General features: G+C 40.1%; 1 long non-coding RNA gene across 2 annotated transcripts in view; it reads left to right on the top strand.

The window, feature by feature from the left end:
• The window catches only part of LOC136306909 (uncharacterized), a 35,353-nt gene that overhangs the window by 15,459 nt on the left and 1,431 nt on the right, over positions 1-18,463 (top strand). The gene's annotated exons all lie outside the window — the stretch shown is intronic.

Raw genomic sequence — 18,463 nt, 5'->3', positions numbered from 1 at the left:
GGCAGAAGTGCTCAGCATTTTAACACTCAGCTTCAGAAGTAACAGAACATCAGTTTCACAGTTTCTGTTGTCCAGAAATCACAAAGACTCACTGAGGTTCGCTGAGAAGGAAACTAGACCCTCTACTTGATGAGTGTCACAGTGGAATGGGAGATACTGCTGTGGCTACTTTTGGACGACACAATCTACCATAGCACTCAACAAGTATCTGTTGCATGAATGAATAACTTTTTAAAAAATTAAGTGTTTAAAACTAACAACAGATAATGAAAGACTAACTTAGGCTTTTTAAAGATGAGATTTCTGAGACCATAGTAATCACTTTTACAAAAGTTGCCTTGCTATGATTAAAACATATTCACCATGTTAACTACTTAGGCCAGTATTTCCCAGAGTCTATCATAATAGAATAGTTTTATGGAGAAAAGTGTCATAATAAAATTAAATGTATGAAATGCGGTATTCATTTGGTACTTTATCAGCTATCTATTGCTGTGGAACAATAGATAGGGCTCAAAGCAGCCCCCATTTCACTGCTCATGTTTCTGTGGGTCAGGAATTTGGACAGGGCTCAGCAGGGATGGCTCAGCTCTGCTCCATATTCTGCCAGCTGTGGAGGCTGAGATCCCAGATGGTCTCACGCTTATGTTTTTTCGATTTTTATTTTAGTTTATCTTACTTTTTATTTTTTTATTTTATTTTATTTTACAGAGACAGAGTCAGAGAGAGGGATAGGTAGGACAGACAGACAGGAACGGAGAGAGATGAGAAGCATCAATCATCAGTTTTTCGTTGCGACACCTTAGTTGTTCATTGGTTGCTTTCTCATATATGCCTTGACCGTGGGTCCTTCAGCAGACCGAGTAACCCTTTGCTCATAGCCAATGACCTTGGGTCCAAGCTGGTGAGCTTTGCTCAAACCAGATGAGCCTGTGCTCAAGCTGGTGACCTTGGGGTCTCGAACCTGGGTCCTCCACTTCCCAGTCCAATGCTCTATCCACTTTGCCACCGCCTGGTCAGGCTATCTTACCTATTTTTAAAAAATGTTCTATACAGCCTTACTTAATTAAGATCAGTGCTCCAAAGACTACAGGAATTGCATTTATTCAAATCCTGCTTCAGAGGATTGAAGCATTTGTCAGAGCATCAGAGGCAACAAGTCACTAGTGCTAGAGTTGGCTCTGTTGTATCAACTAAAGTGAAACGGTTGTCTGGATTCTGGTTCGAGCCGAGAGCTGCATAAACTGTGTACTGGGCATTCCTTAGAGTGTGTGTGTGTGCTGGTCATGTACTTGCACACGTGTTGTATGCATATGTGCCCCGGTATTCATGAGACTTTGTTAGAATGGCATGCCTTTTCCCAGTTCTGATGTTCTCTTCCTGTGAAGGGAACTCAGTGGATAAATTTCCTGGTGTTTCTGTGCCCCTCTACCTATTCTGCCCCTGGACAGGCAGGATGACTTATTGTATGAGTAAATTGGGGAAGAAAAAGTGGGCTTGCCTGCTTTGACAAGCCTTTCTTAATACATTTGTGAGTGACCTTGTCCTCCGAGATGAGTTCTGCTCAGTGTAAGTTCACATCAGCAGGACACCTTCCATTGCTGCCGGGGCTAGGAATGCAGGACTGCAAAATCTGGGTTCAATTTTGAGAATTCATTGTCCTAAAAGGCTTAATGCCATCCCCTCCAATAGGCCTCCACTAGCCTCCCTCAAATAATAAAGATAATATTTTGATCTCTATTTTGGTTCTTTTGGTTTTATTTTTTAAATTGTTCAGACCTGGGTTGGGAAGAGGGTTAATATTTACTAAGGGACTACCTGGTAGATTGAGTGTGGTGTCTAGGTTCACACTCTTTGATTTTGGACAAGTTACCTAACTTTATGAGGTTCTTTTTCTTCATCTGTAAAATTAAATAATAATAATATCTACTTGTTAGGTTATTTTGAGTATTAAATGAAAAAGCATTTATAATGCTGTAAAGCAGCTAATAAATTTAGCTATTATATATCATTTATTCATCCACTCATCAAATGGTTTTTTATTAATTTAAATTTATTGTGTTAACATAGATTCAAGTGTCCCAATCAATATAACACCCTCACCCCCACCCCCATGTCCCCCATTACACCCCATTTGTCCCCCTCCCCCTAACTCCTTCCCCCCTTACTTCTGGGATTTGCTGTCCTGTTATCTGTATCTGTATGTTATGTATATATAATTTCACTAATCCCTTCACCTTCTCTGATCTCGTCCCCTCATCTCCCTTCCCTCTGACTGCTGTCCCTCTGCTCCCTGTGACCCCACCTCTGCCTCTATTCTGTTCCTCAGTTCACTTTGTTCATTAGATTCCACATATAAGTGAGATCATATGATTTTTTAAAATTTATCTTCCTGGCTTATTACACTTAGCATAATAATCTCCAGGTCTATCCATGCCATTGCAAAAGGTAAGATTTTCTTTTTTCATGGCCACATAGTATTCCATTGTGTATACATACCACAGCTTTTTTAATCCACTCGTCCACTGATGGATACTTGGGCTGTTTCCAGATCTTGGCTATTGTAAACAATGCTGCAGTAAACATGGGGGTGCATATCTTCTTTTGAATTGGTGTTTTGAGATTCTTAGGATCGAATCCTAAAAGTGGGATAGCTGGGTCAAAAGGCAGTTCCATTATTAATTTTTTGAGGAAACGCCATACTGTTTTCCACAGTGGCTGCAAAAGTCTGCATTCAGTCCAGCAGTGCAGGAGAGTTCCCTTTTCTCCACATCCTTGCCAGCACTTGCTGTGTGTTGATTTGTTAATGAGTGCCATTCTGACAGGTGTGAGTTGGTAGCTTATTATGGTTTTTTTTTTTTTTTAATAAATTTTTATTAATGGTAATGGGATGACATTAATAAATCAGGGTACATATATTCAAAGAAAACATGTCTAGGTTATTTTGTCATCAAATTATGTTGCAAACCCCTCGCCCAAAGTCAGATTGTCCTCCGTCACCCTCTATCTAGTTCTCTGTGCCCCTCCCCCTCCCCCTAACTCTCTCCCTCCCTCCCTCCCATGTCCTCCCTCCCCCCCCACCCTTGGTAACCACCACACTCTTGTCCATGTCTCTTAGTCTCATTTTTATGTTCCACCAATGTATGGAATCATGTAGTTCTTGTTTTTTTCTGATTTACTTATTTCACTCCTTATAATGTTATCAAGATCCCACCATTTTGCTGTAAATGATCTGATGTCATCATTTCTTATGGCTGAGTAGTATTCCATAGTGTATATGTGCCACATCTTCTTTATCCAGTCTTCTATTGAAGGGCTTTTTGGTTGTTTCCATGTCTTGGCCACTGTGAACAGTGCTGCAATGAACATGGGGCTACATGTGTCTTCACGTATCAATGTTTCTGAGGTTTTGGGGTATATACCCAGTAGAGGGATTGCTGGGTCATAAGGTAGTTCTATTTGCAGTTTTTTGAGGAACCACCATACTTTCCTCCATAATGGTTGTACTACTTTACAGTCCCACCAACAGTGAATGAGGGTTCCTTTTTCTCCACAGCCTCTCCAACATTTGCTATTACCCGTCTTGTTGATAATAGCTAATCTAACAGGAGTGAGGTGGTATCTCATTGTAGTTTTGATTTGCATTTCTCTAATAACTAATGAAGCTGAGCATCTTTTCATATATCTGTTGGCCATTTGTATCTCTTCCTGGGAGAAGTGTCTGTTCATGTCCTCTTCCCATTTTTTTATTGGATTGTTTGTTTGTTTGTTGTTGAGTTTTATGAGTTCTTTGTAAATTTTGGATATTAGGCCCTTATCTGAGCTGTCGTTTGAAAATATCAGTTCCCATATAGTTGGCTGTCTGCTTATTTTGATATCAGTTTCTCTTGCTGAGCAAAAACTTTTAATTCTGATGTAGTCCCATTCATTTATCTTTGCCTTCACTTCTCTTGCCATTGGAGTCAAGTTCATAAAATGTTCTTTAAAACCCAGGTCCATGATTTTAGTACCTATGTCTTCTTCTATGTACTTTATTGTTTCAGGTCTTATATTTAGGTCTTTGATCCATTTTGAATTAATTTTAGTACACGGGGACAGGCTGTAGTCGAGTTTCATTCTTTTGCATGTGGCTTTCCAGTTTTCCCAACACCATTTGTTGAAGAAGCTTTCTTTTCTCCATTGTGTGTTGTTGGCCCCTTTATCAAAGATTATTTGACCATATATATGTGGTTTTATTTCTGGGCTTTCTATTCTGTTCCATTGGTCTGAGTGTCTATTTTTCTGCCAATACCATGCTGTTTTGATTATCGTGGCCCTATAATATAGTTTAAAGTCAGGTATTGTAATGCCCCCAGCTTCATTCTTTTTCCTTAGGATTGTTTTGGCTATTTGGGGTTTTTTATAGTTCCATATAAATCTGATGATTTTTTGTTCCATTTCTTTAAAAAATCTCATAGGGATTTTGATGGGAATTGCATTAAATTTGTATATTGCTTTGGGTAATATGGCCATTTTGATTATATTTATTCTTCCTATCCAAGAACAAGGAATATTTTTCCATCTCATTGTATCTTTTTCGATTTCCTTTAACAATGCTTTGTGATTTTCATTATATAGGTCCTTTACGTTCTTTGTTATGTTTATTCCTAGGTATTTTATTTTTTTTGTTGCAATCGTGAAGGGGATTATTTTTTTGAGTTCGTTTTCTAATATTTCATTGTTGGCATATAGAAAGGCTATGGACTTTTGTATGTTAATTTTGTATCCTGCGACCTTACTATATTGGTTTATTGTTTCTAATAATCTTTTTGTGGAGTCCTTCGGGTTTTCGATGTATAGGATCATATCATCAGCAAAAAGTGATAGCTTTACTTCTTCTTTTCCGATATGGATGCCTTTTATTTCTTTGTCTTGTCTGATTGCTCTGGCCAGAACTTCTAGCACCACGTTGAATAAAAGTGGAGAGAGTGGACAACCCTGTCTTGTTCCTGATTTAAGGTAGAAAGTCCTCAGTTTTATGCCGTTTAATAGGATGTTGGCTGATGGTTTATCATATATGGCCTTTATCATGTTGAGATATTTTCCTTCTATACCCATTTTGTTGAGAGTCTTAAACATAAAATTGTGTTGTATTTTATCAAAAGCCTTTTCTGCATCTATTGATAAGATCATGTGGTTTTTGTTCTTTGTTTTGTTGATATGGTGTATTACGTTGACTGTTTTGCGTATGTTGAACCATCCTTGAGATTCTGGGATGAATCCCACTTGATCATGATGTATTATTTTTTTAATATGTTGTTGTATTCGGTTTGCCAGTATTTTGTTTAGTATTTTAGCATCTGTATTCATTAGAGATATTGGTCTGTAGTTTTCTTTCTTTGTGCCATCCTTGCCAGGTTTTGGTATGAGGGTTATGTTGGCCTCATAAAATGTGTTTGGAAGTATTGCTTCTTCTTCAATTTTTTGGAAGACTTTGAGTAGAATAGGAACCAAGTCTTCTTTGAATGTTTGATAGAATTCACTAGTATAACCGTCTGGGCCTGGACTTTTATTTTTGGGGAGATTTTTAATAGTTTTTTCTATTTCCTCCCTGCTGATTGGTCTGTTTAGGCTTTCTGCTTCTTCATGACTCAGTCTAGGAAGGTTGTATTGTTCTAGGAATTTATCCATTTCTTCTAGATTGTTGTATTTGGTAGCATATAATTTTTCATAGTATTCTACAATAATTCTTTGTATATCTATGATGTCTGTGGTGATCTCTCCTCTTTCATTTTGGATTTTATTTATTTGAGTCCTGTGTCTTTTTTCCTTGGTGAGTCTTGCCAAGAGTTTGTCAATTTTGTTGATCTTTTCAAAGAACCAGCTCCTTGTTTTATTGATTTTTTCTATAGTTTTTCTGTTCTCTATTTCATTTATTTCTGCTCTGATTTTTATTATCTCCTTTCTTCGGCTGGTTTTGGGTTGTCTTTGTTCTTCTTTTTCTAGTTCCTTAAGGTGTGAAGTTAAGTGGTTTACTTCGGCTCTCTCTTGTTTGTTCATATAGGCCTGAAGTGATATGAACTTTCCTCTTATTCCTGCTTTTGCTGCATCCCAGAGATTCTGATATGTCGTATTTTCATTTTCATTTGTCTGTATATATCTTTTGATTTCTGTGCTTATTTCTTCTTTGACCCATTCATTTTTTAGAAGTATGTTGTTTAGTTTCCACATTTTTGTGGGTTTTTCCCCCTCTTTTTTGCAGTTGAATTCTAGTATCAAGGCTTTATGATCAGAAAATATGCTTGGTACAATTTCAATTTTTCTAAATTTGCTGATATTGTCTTTGTGGCCCAACATATGGTCAATTCTTGAGAATGTTCCATGTACACTAGAGAAAAATGTATACTCTGTCGCTTTGGGATGAAGTGTCCTGTAGATGTCTATCATATCCAGGTGTTCTAGTATTTCGTTTAAGGCCAGTATATCTTTATTGATTCTCTGTTTGGATGACCGATCTAGAGCCGTCAGCGGTGTATTGAGGTCTCCAAGTATGATTGTATTTTTGTTAGTTTTTGTTTTAAGGTCAATAAGTAGCTGTCTTATATATTTTGGTGCTCCTTGGTTTGGTGCATATATATTAAGGATTGTTATGTCTTCTTGATTCAACTTCCCCTGAATCATTATGAAATGACCATTTTTGTCTCTGAGTACTTTTTCTGTCTTGTAGTCAGCATTATTAGATATGAGTATTGCTACGCCTGCTTTTTTTTGGGTGTTGTTTGCTTGGAGTATTGTTTTCCAGCCTTTCACTTTGAATTTGTTTTTATCCTTGTTGCTTAGATGTGTTTCTTGTAGGCAGCATATAGTTGGATTTTCTTTTTTAATCCATTCTGCTACTCTGTGTCTTTTTATTGGTGAGTTTAATCCATTTACATTTAGTGTAATTATTGACACTTGTGGGTTCCCTACTGCCATTTTATAAATTGCTTTCTGTTAGTTTTGTATCTAGTTTGATTCTTCTCTTTTGTTTTTCTATCATTTGTTTTTGTTTGTTTGTGTTCCATACTTCTTTCCTCTGTTGCTACCTTTTTTAAGTCCAGTGTTTTTGTGGTGGTTTTTTTAAGGGTGGTTACCATTAAGTAATGAAAAGGGTACCTACCATATTCATTGTAGTACCCTATCTTATAAGTATTTCTGCACTTCATCATCCTTTGCTACTGTTAATCTCCATCCTCTCCCCCCTTTTTTTCCTTTGTTGTCACAGTTTAAGTTTGGTTTTATTGTGTTCTTGGTGGAGCTGTTACTTGTGGTGTTGTTTTCTTTTGTTCTTTGAATCTGGTTGGAAACCCCCCCTTAGTATTTCCTGGAGTGGGGGCTTTCTGTTGATAAATTCTCTCATCTTTTCTGTATTTGTGAATGTTTTTATATCTCCTTCATACTTGAAGGATAGCTTTGATGGGTATAGTATTCTTGGCTGAAAGTTCCTCTCTTTCAGGGCTTTAAATATTGGGGTCCACTCTCTTCTAGCTTGTAGAGTTTCTGCTGAGAAATCTGATGATAATCTAATAGGCCTTCCTTTATATGTTGTACTCTTCTTTTCCCTGGCTGCCTTGAGAATTTTTTCTTTGTCATTGGTTTGTGTCATCTTTATTATGATGTGCCTTGGAGTGGGTTTGTTGGGGTTAAGAAAACTTGGTGTTCTGTTTGCTTCTTGAATTTGAGGCTTTAGTTCCTTCCACAGGCTTGGGAAGTTCTCGTCTATTATTTGTTTGAGTATATTCTCCATTCCATTTTCTTTCTCTTCTCCCTCTGATATACCTATTATTCTTATGTTATTCTTTCTGATGGAGTCAGACAATTCCTGTAGGGCTTTCTCGTTTTTTATTATTTTTGAGTCTCTTTCTTCTTCTCTCTGTTGTGCCTCAAGTTGTTTGTCTTCTATTTCACTAATCCTATCTTCAATCTGGGCTGTTCTGTTAGCTAAGCTTGTTACCTCGTTTTTCAGCTCGTGAATTGAGTTTTTCATTTCTGTTTGATTTGTTTTTATAGTTTCAATTTCCTTGGTAATATATTCTTTGTGTTCATTGAGTTGTTTTCTGATCTCCCTATATTGCCTTTCTGTGTTTTCTTGTATATCTCTGAGTATTTTTAAGATTTCTATTTTAAATTCTCTGTCTTTTAGCTCCAAGGCTTCCAATATGTTAAGTCTTTTCTCCATAGATTTTTCCACATCTATTTGTGTTACCTCTCTTTCTTTTGTATCCATAATATTCGATTTCCTCTTTCTTATCGGCATCTGAGGGTGGTCTTATTGATAGCACTAATTAGAATTAATAAAGAGTAAAAAGTAAAAAAAAAAAAAAAAAAAAAAAGGGTAAAACACCCCACAAAAAAAAACAGTAATAATTTATTATTTCCCCCTTTTTTTTCTCTCTCTTCTCTTTCCCTCCTCTCCCCTCCTCAGGGAGATATCGTGCCTATAATGGAGGGCCTGATTTGGGGTGAAGAGTTCAAGGGGCAAAAATTAGGGAGTAGAGACCTACTAAATGCAAAAAAAAAAAAAAAAAAAAAAAGGAAGAAAATCTTAGACAAGCATAAGATGATTTGCTTGTAAGTGATGGTCAACTAAGAGGTATAATGAGAGGGGTAAGAGGGAACCAGAAAAAAGGACCAAAAAAGAATAATAAAGAAGAAAAAATAAAAATAATAAGTAAAAATCTGTTGTATTAAGTGGAGCGAAGACTAAATACAATGGAGACCTTGGGTTGGGAGGACCCAAAATGCCACAAAAATAAACAAACAAGAAAAAAAAAAAAACAAAAGCAAAAAAGAGAAATAAAGCCAAAAAAAAGCCTTGAGTCCCAAATTAACTAATTAGTTCGTGATTGAGGATTATATGAGAGGAAAGTAAAATGAGAAAAGAAAAAACGAATAGAAAGGAAAAAATAAGAAAAAGAGAAAAACGAAGGAAGAAATAAAATAGGAAGAGAAAAAAACAAAATAAAGCAAGACAAAAAAAACCCAAAAAAAAACAAAAGAGGAGAGAGTGAGAGTTAAGTGTTTTGGAGTATAACCTTAAAGGAGGGTGAGGATGAAGAAGAAAAATAAAATGCAACACTCATGAGTAGTGTAGTTCAAGAAAGGGGAAGCATAAGATGGGCAGAGAATAGAAGGACCGAAGTGGAGGAAATAAAGGCAAAAAGATAGAAGAAACAAACAGCAACAACAACAACAAAAAAATTAGTGGATCAAGTTGTAAAGTCTGTGGGTTTTTCTTGATTTTGAGAGGTTAACTTCTTCCTTTTTCTTTTCTCTCCCTCTTCCTGGTCGGTGACTCTGTACCCCAGGCTCTGCCCCTGTGTCACTCTTAGGTAGGGATTTGCAGTTGATGGGATTCTATGGCAATGTCATATAATTGGCTTTAGTCTTGCTGGAAGTAAAGGCTTGTTGGCGTTTGCAGGGTCCAACGATGAGAGAGTTTGCTTTCCTGGATTCTCTCTCCTAGTCCCCCCTTTCTGAATTAGCAGCCTGGTGATCCAGCTATAAGGCTGCAACTGCTTCTGCCTGGGGAGTAAGAGGCTCAAAGAGCTGGGAAATCCCCACTCTATCCCCACTCAGTGCAAGGCTTTGGGAAAGGCTCTGAGAGTCAGGGCCTCCAGTGTAATCAGGCGGGGGTGGGAGTCAATTGTTGTCAAGGTGACTGTTCAGCGCCTATCATTTAGTTGGACCTCTCAACCCAGGCTTTCCACACTTTGTAGCCTGTTTTTGCAGGGAAGAAGAGGCACTAGTCTCTGCTTACGACTAGTGTAGTATAGACCTTATTATCTGCCAAGTCCTTCTTGTTAGCGTTTATCCCTGAATATGGAGGCTCTATCAATCAGAAGTTGCCCCCGCCCCTTTAGCGAGAGGCACTAAAAAATATCACGCCTCTTGTCTTGGATAGCTGAACTGAGAGAGATCTTATCAATTAGAACCGAGGGTGCGCAGATTTCATGGGTTAAGCTAATTTCAGTGATTGGGTCGCAGCTGTGTTTCCGAAGGTATTTTAGGCTGCCTGCGCGCGCCCCTCCCCCAACGCTTGATTGTTAGCTTGAATGGCTGGGTGAGGTGCCTCGCCCACGGAGAGAATCTCCCAAGCCTCTCCCGCTCGCCCTGCCGCTGGCGGCTGGACCGCACCAGGCGCAGGATAATGGAGCCCCCTGGGTGTGCGGGCCAGCAGGGCGCCCTGGGCGCATGGAATGCCCAAGGCACACGCGCGAATGGGGCGCTCCGGGCACCGGTGGCCGGGGACCCCCACTCGCAGTGTGCGGGCCGCTGGGAACGTCAGCGGTGCTCAACCAGACCGGGCGCGCGCACGGCTGCTCGCGGCGGCAGCTTGGGCGGCCGCTGGCGGTGGCGGTTTGCGTCTGCCGCTCACGGCGGCTCGTGGTTCCCAAGTATATGGGCTGACTCACCACAGGCGCACTTCCTTGCGGTTTGAAAGAACGTCCCTGTGGTAGATTCCTCCACACCCTCGTTTCTCAGATTCAAGTGATAACAGTCCTTTCGCTATCAGTTTGTGTGGAACTCTGGAATGCTCTGAGGATAAATTTTTCTGTTTCTAGTTGATAAATTTGTTGTGATTTAGGGGAGAGCTGTCGGACGCGCTGCTCACGGCGCCATTTCCGTGACGTCCTTATTATGGTTTTAATTTGCATTTTTCTGATGATTATTGACATTGAGCATTTTTTCATATGTCTATTGGCCATCTATATGTCCGCTTTGGAGAAGTGTCTATTCAGGTCCTTTGCCCATTTTTTAATTGGATTTTTTACCTTCCTGGTGTTGAGTTTTAGAAATTCTTTATAATTTTAGGCTATCAACCGCCTTTCAGACATACCGGCAAATATGTTTTCCAATAGTGTGGGTTGTCTTTTTATTTTGTTAATGGTATCTTTTGCTGTGCGAAAGCTGTTTAGTTTGATATAGGCCCATTTGTTTATTTTGTCCTTTATTTCACTTGCCTATGGAGATATATTGTAAAAAAATATTGCTACGAGGCCCTGGCCGGTTGGCTCAGCGGTAGAGCATCGACCTGGCGTGCAGGAGTCCCGGGTTCAATTCCCAGCCAGGGCACACAGGAGAAGCACCCATCTGCTTCTCCATCCCACCCCCTCTCTTTCCTCTCTGTCTCTCTCTTCCCCTCCCGCAGCCGAGGCTCCATTGGAGCAAAGTTGGCCCGGGCGCTGAGGACGGCTCTGTGGCCTCTGCCTCAGGTGCTAGAATGGCTCTGGATGCGACAGAGTGACGCCCCAGAGGGGCAGTGCATCGCCCCCTGGTGGGCGTGCCAGGTGGATCCCGGTCGGGCGCATGTGGGAGTCTGTCTGACTGCCTCCCCGTTTCCAGCTTTGGAAAAATGAAAAAAAAAATATTGCTACGAGAGGTATCAGAGAACTTACTGCCTATGTTTTCCTCCAAGATTCTTATGGTTCCATGACTTACATTTAAGTCTTTTATCCATTTTGAGTTTATTTTTGTGGATGGTGTAAGTTGGTGGTTCATTTTCATTTTTTTTGCATGTACCTGTCCAATTTTGCTAATACCATTTAGTAAAGAGACAGTCTTTACTCCACTGTCTACTCTTACCTCCTTTGTCAAATATCAATTGACCATAAAGGCGTGGTTTTATTTTTGGGCTCTCTGTTCTGTTCCATTGATCTGTATGCCTGTTCTTATGCCAGTACCAAGCTGCTTTGATTACAATGGCCTTGTAGTATAACTTGATATCTGGAAGTGTGATACCCCCCACTTTATTCTTCATTTTTAAGGTTGCCGAGGCTATTCGTGTTCTTTCTTAGTTCCATATAAATTTTTGGAATATTTGTTCTATATTTTTGCCATTGGTATTTTAATAGGAATTGCATTGAATCTATAGATTGCTTTGGGTAGTATAGACATTTAAAAAATTTTTATTTATTCATTTTTAGAGAGAGAGAGGGGAGAGAGTGAGTGAGAGAGAGAGAGAGAGAGAGAGAGAGAAAAGCAGGGAGAAGCAGAAAGCATCAACTTCCATATGTGCCTTGACCAGGCAAGCCCAGGCTTTTGAACTGGAAACTTCAGCATTCCAGGTCAACACTTTACCCACTCCACCATCATAGGTCAGGCTTTATTATTTTTTTTAATTTTAGATTTTAGTATAGACAGTTTAATGATGTTTATTCTTCCTATCCATGAACACAGTATATGCTTCCTTCCACTTGTTTGTATCTTTCTTGATTTCTTTATTCAATGTCTTATAATTTTCTGAGTACAAGGCTTTTACTTCCTTGGTTAAACTTTTTTTTTTTTTTTCTGTATTTTTCTGAAGCTGGAAACGGGGAGAGACAGTCAGACAGACTCCCGCATGTGCCCGACTGGGATCCACCTGGCACGCCCACCAGGGGGCGATGCTCTGCCCACCAGGGGGCAATGCTCTGCCCCTCCGGGGTGTCGCTCTGTTGTGAGCAGAGCCACTCTAGTGCCTGGGGCAGAGGCCGAGGAGCCATCCCCAGCACCTGGGCCATCTTTGCTCCAGTGGAGCCTTGGCTGCGGGAGGGTAAGAGAGAGACAGAGAGGAAGGAGAGGGGAGGGGTGGAGAAGCAGATGGGCGCTTCTCCTGTGTGCCCTGGCCGAGAATCGAACCCGGGACTTCTGCACGCCAGGCCGATGCTCTACCACTGAGCCAACCAGCCAGGGCCTTCCTTGGTTAAATGTATTCCTAGGTACTTTATTTATTTTTGTTACAATAATGAAGGGGATTGTTTCCTTAATTTCTCTTTCTGACAGTTTATTGTTGGTGTATAAAAATGCCACTGATTTCTGAATAATAATTTTATATCCTGCCACCTTGTCAAATTCACTAATCAGGTCTAGTAGTTTTTTGACTGAGACTTTAGAGTTTTCCATGTGCAGTATCATGTCATCAGTAATAATGATAGTTTTACTTCTTTTCCAATTTGGATGCTTTTTATTTCTTCTATCTGATTGCTGTGGCTAGGACTTCCAGAACTATGTTGAATAAGAGTGGTAAAAGGGGGCATATCTGCCCTGTTCCTGATCTTAAGGGGATTGCTTTAATTTTTTGTCCATTGAGTATGATGTTGGCTGTTGCTTTGTCATATATGGCCTTTATTGTGTTGAGGTATGTTTCCTGTATTCTCACTTTGCTGAATTTTGATCATAAATGGATACTGGATTTTATCAAATGCTTTTTCTGCATCTATTGATATAACCAAGTGATTTTTGTTTCCTTTTGTTTATGTGATGAATCACATTGATTGATTTGCAAATATTGTACCAGCCTTTTCTTCCCGGAATAAATCCCACTTGATCATGATGGATGATCTTTTTGATGTATTGCTGCATCTGGTTTGCTAATATTTTGTTGGGAATTTCAGTATCTGTATTCATTAGGGATATTGGCCTATAGTTTTCTTTCTTTGTAGTGTCTTTACCTGGTTTTAGAAAGAAGATAATTCTTGCTTCATAAAATGAGCTTGGAAGTCTTCCTTCCTCTTGAATTTTTTGAAATAGCTTGAGAAGGATAGGTGTTGGTTCTTTTTTGAATGTTTGGTAAAATTCACCTGTGAAGCCATCCAGTCCAAGACTTTTGTTTGCTGAGAGTTTTTTGATAACTGTTTCAATTTCATTTGTTGTAATCTGTCTGTTTAGGTTTTCTGATTCTTCCAGATTGAGTTTTGAAAGATTGTATGTTTCTAGGAATTGATCCATTTTGCCTAAGTTATCCAATTTTGGTGCATATAGATCTTCATAGTATTTTCTTAGAATCTTTTGTATTTCTGTGGTGTCATTGTTACTTCTCCATTTTCATTTCTAATTTTATTTGGGTCCTTCCTCTCTCATTTTTATGATGAGTGTGGTTAAAGGTTCATTAGTCAATCTTGTTTACCTTTTCAAAGAACCAGCTCTTGCTTTCATTGATCTTTTGTATTGGTTTTTTTTCCCACCTCTATGTCATTTATTTCTTCTCTGATCTTTATTATTTTCTTTGTTCTATTATTTCCTTCCTTCTACTTCCTCTAGGCTTTATTTATTGTTCTTTTTCTAGTTCTTTTAGGTACAGAGTTAAGTTGTTTATGTGAGTTTTTTCTTGCTTCTTAAGGTATGCCTGTAATGCTATGAACTTCCCTCTCAGGATTGCTTTTGCTGTGTTCCATAGATTTTCAGTTGTTGTATGTTCATTTTCATTTGTTTCAAGGAAATTTTTGATTTCTTCCTTGATCTCATTGTTAACCCATTCATTATTTAGTAACATGCTATTTAGCCTTGAAGTGTTTGAATGTTTTAGTTTTTCTATTATAGTTGATTTCTAGTTTTATGCTATTGTGATTAGAAAAGATGCTTGATATGACTTCAATCTTCTTAAATTTATTGAGATTTGTTTTTTATCCTAACATGTGGTCTATCCTACAGAATGTACCATGAGCACTTGAAAAGAATGTATATTCTGCTGGTGAAAGGTTTTGAAAATATCAATTAAATCCAGTTGATCTGTGTGTCATTTAAGGCCACTGTTTCTTTGTTAATTTTCTGTCTAGAGGATCTATCCATTGATGTTAGTGGTGTATTAAAATTCCCTACTATTGGCCCTGGCCGGTTGGCTCAGTGGTAGAGCGTAGGCCTGGTGTGCAGAAGTCCCAGGTTCGATTCCTGGCCAGGGCACACAGGAGAAGCACCCATCTGCTTCTCCACCCCTCCCCCCTCCTTCCTCTCTCTCTCTTCCCCTTCTGCAGCCAAAGCTCCATTGGAGCAAAGATGGCCCGGGCACTGGGGATGGCTCCTTGGCCTCTGCCCCAGGCACTAGAGTGGCTCTGGTTGCAACAGAGTGATGCCCCGGAGGGGCAGAGCATCGCTCCCTGGTGGGCAGAGCGCCGCCCCCTGGTGGGCATGCCGGGTGGATCCTGGTCGGGCACATGCGGGAGTCTGTCTGACTGTCTCTCCCTGTTTCCAGCTTCAGAAAAATACAAAAAAAAAAAAATTCCCTACTATTATAGTATTGCTGTCGATCTCACCTTTTATGTCCATCAATATCTTCTTTATATATTTTGGTGCTCCTGTATTTGGCGCATAAATATTTACAACGGTTATATCCTCCTGTTGGATTGTTCCCTTTATCATTGTATAGTGACCTTCTTTATCTCTTACTATAGCCTTTGTTTTAAAGACTATTTTGTCAGATAAACGTATTACTACCCCAGCTTTGTTTTCATTTCCATTTTCATGAAATACTTTTTTCAACCCCTTTACATTCAGTATATGTGTATTTTTTGTTCTGAGATGAGTCTCTTGTAGACAACATATGTACAGGTCATTTCCTTATCTATGCAGCTATCCTATGTCTTGATTGGAGCATTTAATTCATTTGCATTGAAGGTTATTATTTATATATATACTTATTTATTGCCATTTTATTCTTTAAACCTACAATTCTCTTTTTCTCTATTTCTTTTTTCCTTTGCTCTTTTTATAGCAGGCCCCTTAACATTTCTTGCAGTACTGGTTTGGTTGTAATGAATTCCTTGAACCTTTTCTTGTCTGGGAAACTTCTTCTTTCTCCTTCAATTTTAAATGATACCCTTGCTGGATAGAGAAGTCTTAGTTGTAGGTTCTTGTTTTGCATCACTTTGAATATTTCTTGCCAATCCCTTTTGGCCTCAAATGTTTCTGTTGAGGAGTCAATTGTTATCCTTATGGGGGCTCTTCTATAGGTAATTAACTGCTTTCTCTTGCAGCTTTTAGTATTGTTCCTTTGTCTCTTAACTTTGGCATTCTAATTATTAAGTGTCTTGGTGTAGGCCTCCTTGGGTTCTTCTTTTATGGGTCTCTCTGTACTTTGTGAACTTGTGTGATTTTTTCTTCATTAATTTAGGAAAATTTTCTGCTATGGTTTCTTCGAACAGGTTCTCTATCCTTTGCTCATTCTCTTCTCCTTCAGGAACCCCTATGATGCGGATGTTGTTTCTCTTCATGTTGTCACAGAGGTCTCTTAGTGTTTCCTCAGACTTTTTGAGCCTTTTTCTTTTTGCAGCTCTGCATCTGTGCTTTTGTTTACCTTGTCCTCTAAATCGCTGACTCGATCTCTGCTTCATTCAGCCTGCTGTTGATTCCTTCTAGTGCAGTCTTCATTTCTGATATTATATTTGTCATTTCTGACAGGTTCTTTTTTATGATTTCAATGTCTTTTTTGATGCTTGCTATCTCTTTAAGTTCTCATTGTGATCATCTATTGTTACTCTAAGATCCTTGAACATCTTAAAAAAATTATTCTAAACTCTGCGTCTGGTAATTTGATTATTTTCATTTCATTTAGATCTTTTTCTGGGGATTTCTCCTGTTGATTCATTTGTGTTGTATTTCCTTGTCTGCCCATTTTGTCTGTGTATTAAGTAGCACTGTCTGACTTTGAAATTTGTTGTGGTGTCTTTATGAGGAAGATGGGCTTGGTGCTACTGACCTCCAGGTCACCTGATTTCCTTGCTCTAGGAATGCTTCTTGAGGGTAGTGTTTTTTCTCCTGCTGTATGTGAGTATTGAGTGCAGTTGTTCCTGTCATGGGTGTGGTTATCCCTTCAGGCTGGCTGGCTGTAAAGGTCAACCTTGATTATGTGTATTAGACACTGTGTATTGTCTATCCTGTTGGGCATATTTATTCTCCACAGTGTCTGGTGCCTGCTGGACTCCTCCTTTGGGCATGCTGCTTGTGTAGTTAGCTGAGTCTAGGGTTGTTGCTGTCTACCACCCACTACCAGTTGTGTTGGTTCTAGGTCTTCTTGGGGTGGCATCTGCCATTGTTTGTAACCTTCCTTGGGTTACCTATCTGGAGCTACTCCTGTGTTTGCTGTTTGTGTTTGCCTTTTCTGTGCCTGAGTTGTATGGGAGGGACCAACCTGTGTATCAGGATCAGCTTCCTCCTGCTTAGAGATGACTGCAGCTTTGTAAAAGCCTCAAGATCCATAAGATTTACCTCTACTTTTCAGCTGCTCCACCTTCTCTTTTTTTTTTTTTTTTAACAGAGACAGACAGACAGAGAGAGAGAGAGTCAGAGAGAGGGACAGTTAAGGACAGACAGACAGGAAAGGAGAGAGATGAGAAGCTTCAAATTTTCATTGTGGCACTTTAGTTGTTCATTGATTGCTTTCTCATATGTGCCTTGACTGTGGGGCTACAGCAGACTGAGTAACCCCTTGCTCAAGCCAGTGACCTTGAGCTCATGCTGGTGAGCTTTGCTCAAACTAGATAAACTGCACTCAAGCTAGTGACCTTGGGGTCTTGAATGTGGGTCCTCTGCATCCCAGTCTGATGCTCTATCTACTGCAATCTGCCTGGTCAGGCTGCTCCACCTCCTCTTTCAGCTGCATAGACTTCCCACAGAGTCTTCTATAGAAAGACTGTAGTGTGGGCTCAGACTGGCCTCACCCAACCAGCCCCTCTACAGGTTGCAAGCTTGGTGGGTTAGGGCAGCTTGGGTTGGGAATACAACATTAGTGGCACCCCCTTCTTCAGGTGTTTCCTGGTCAGGAGCTCAGTATGGGAAAAGTGGCCCCTACTCCAGAGCCTAATCCCTCAGCTACTGTTGGATACTCAAATTTTATTTCTCCCCAGAAAAGTGAGCAGCAGATTCAAATTGAGTGGTTTGACAGTCCCCTCTGCAGAAATATTCCAGCTGGTGAGATCCTGGTCTCATGGAGGAAGACTGAGAGAGTCCTATCTTGGGGCTGACTGCGCCCCCCCCCGAAAGTGGCTCAGTCCCTTGACCAGACCCAACAATAGGCTCGTAGGGACCCACACTTTAAATGTCTGTGCTCTAAGCTCTCTCTACCTTCCCCCTGTGAAACCTAGCCCAGCAGGGTAGGATATCCTGCACCTGGGCCTGCTGACTGTGAAGCTCCACCCTGTCCAATGCACACGAGCCTCTGTGCCAGTGCTGATCACAGAAAACAGACCTCACCTCAGCTGAGCCAGGTGTGAGGAGCCCTTCCTTAGGACAGACCACTAGCAACGTTAGTTCCTGAACTGGTGCTCTCCGCAGCTGGCCACTGGCTGTGTCTGTCCTCGTCCTCCCTGGAGGGAACCCAGCACAGACCAGTGTGGTACACTGGCCATGATTGGTCCCCAGCCACCTTCTTGGAGCTACAAGCAATTCAGAGTTTGTGGCTGCCTCTGCTGGGTCCAGGTGCACATGGAAATACCAAGCTGCAAACCTAGGCTGGTTTTTACCCACACAAAAATTCTGAGTGAATCTCTATTTCTCAGATGATTTTCTTTGCCAGGTGTAAGAATGATGTGGGAGATAATTGTTTATCAAGATGAGCAAGGTACTGGGGGCCATTATCCATTTAGAAAAAGGAGAGGGGAGGTTTTAATGAAACTTTCAGAGCTCTTGCAAAGGCCATGAATAGTAACCTAGTACAATAGGGGTTCAATTTTGGGGGTCTGACCTTGAGAGT

The sequence above is a fragment of the Saccopteryx bilineata genome, chromosome 5, assembly GCF_036850765.1.
Source record: "Saccopteryx bilineata isolate mSacBil1 chromosome 5, mSacBil1_pri_phased_curated, whole genome shotgun sequence".
Lineage (NCBI taxonomy): Eukaryota > Metazoa > Chordata > Mammalia > Chiroptera > Emballonuridae > Saccopteryx > Saccopteryx bilineata.
Note: the sequence above shows the minus strand (reverse complement) of the source record. Positions and strands in the feature narration are given on the sequence as shown.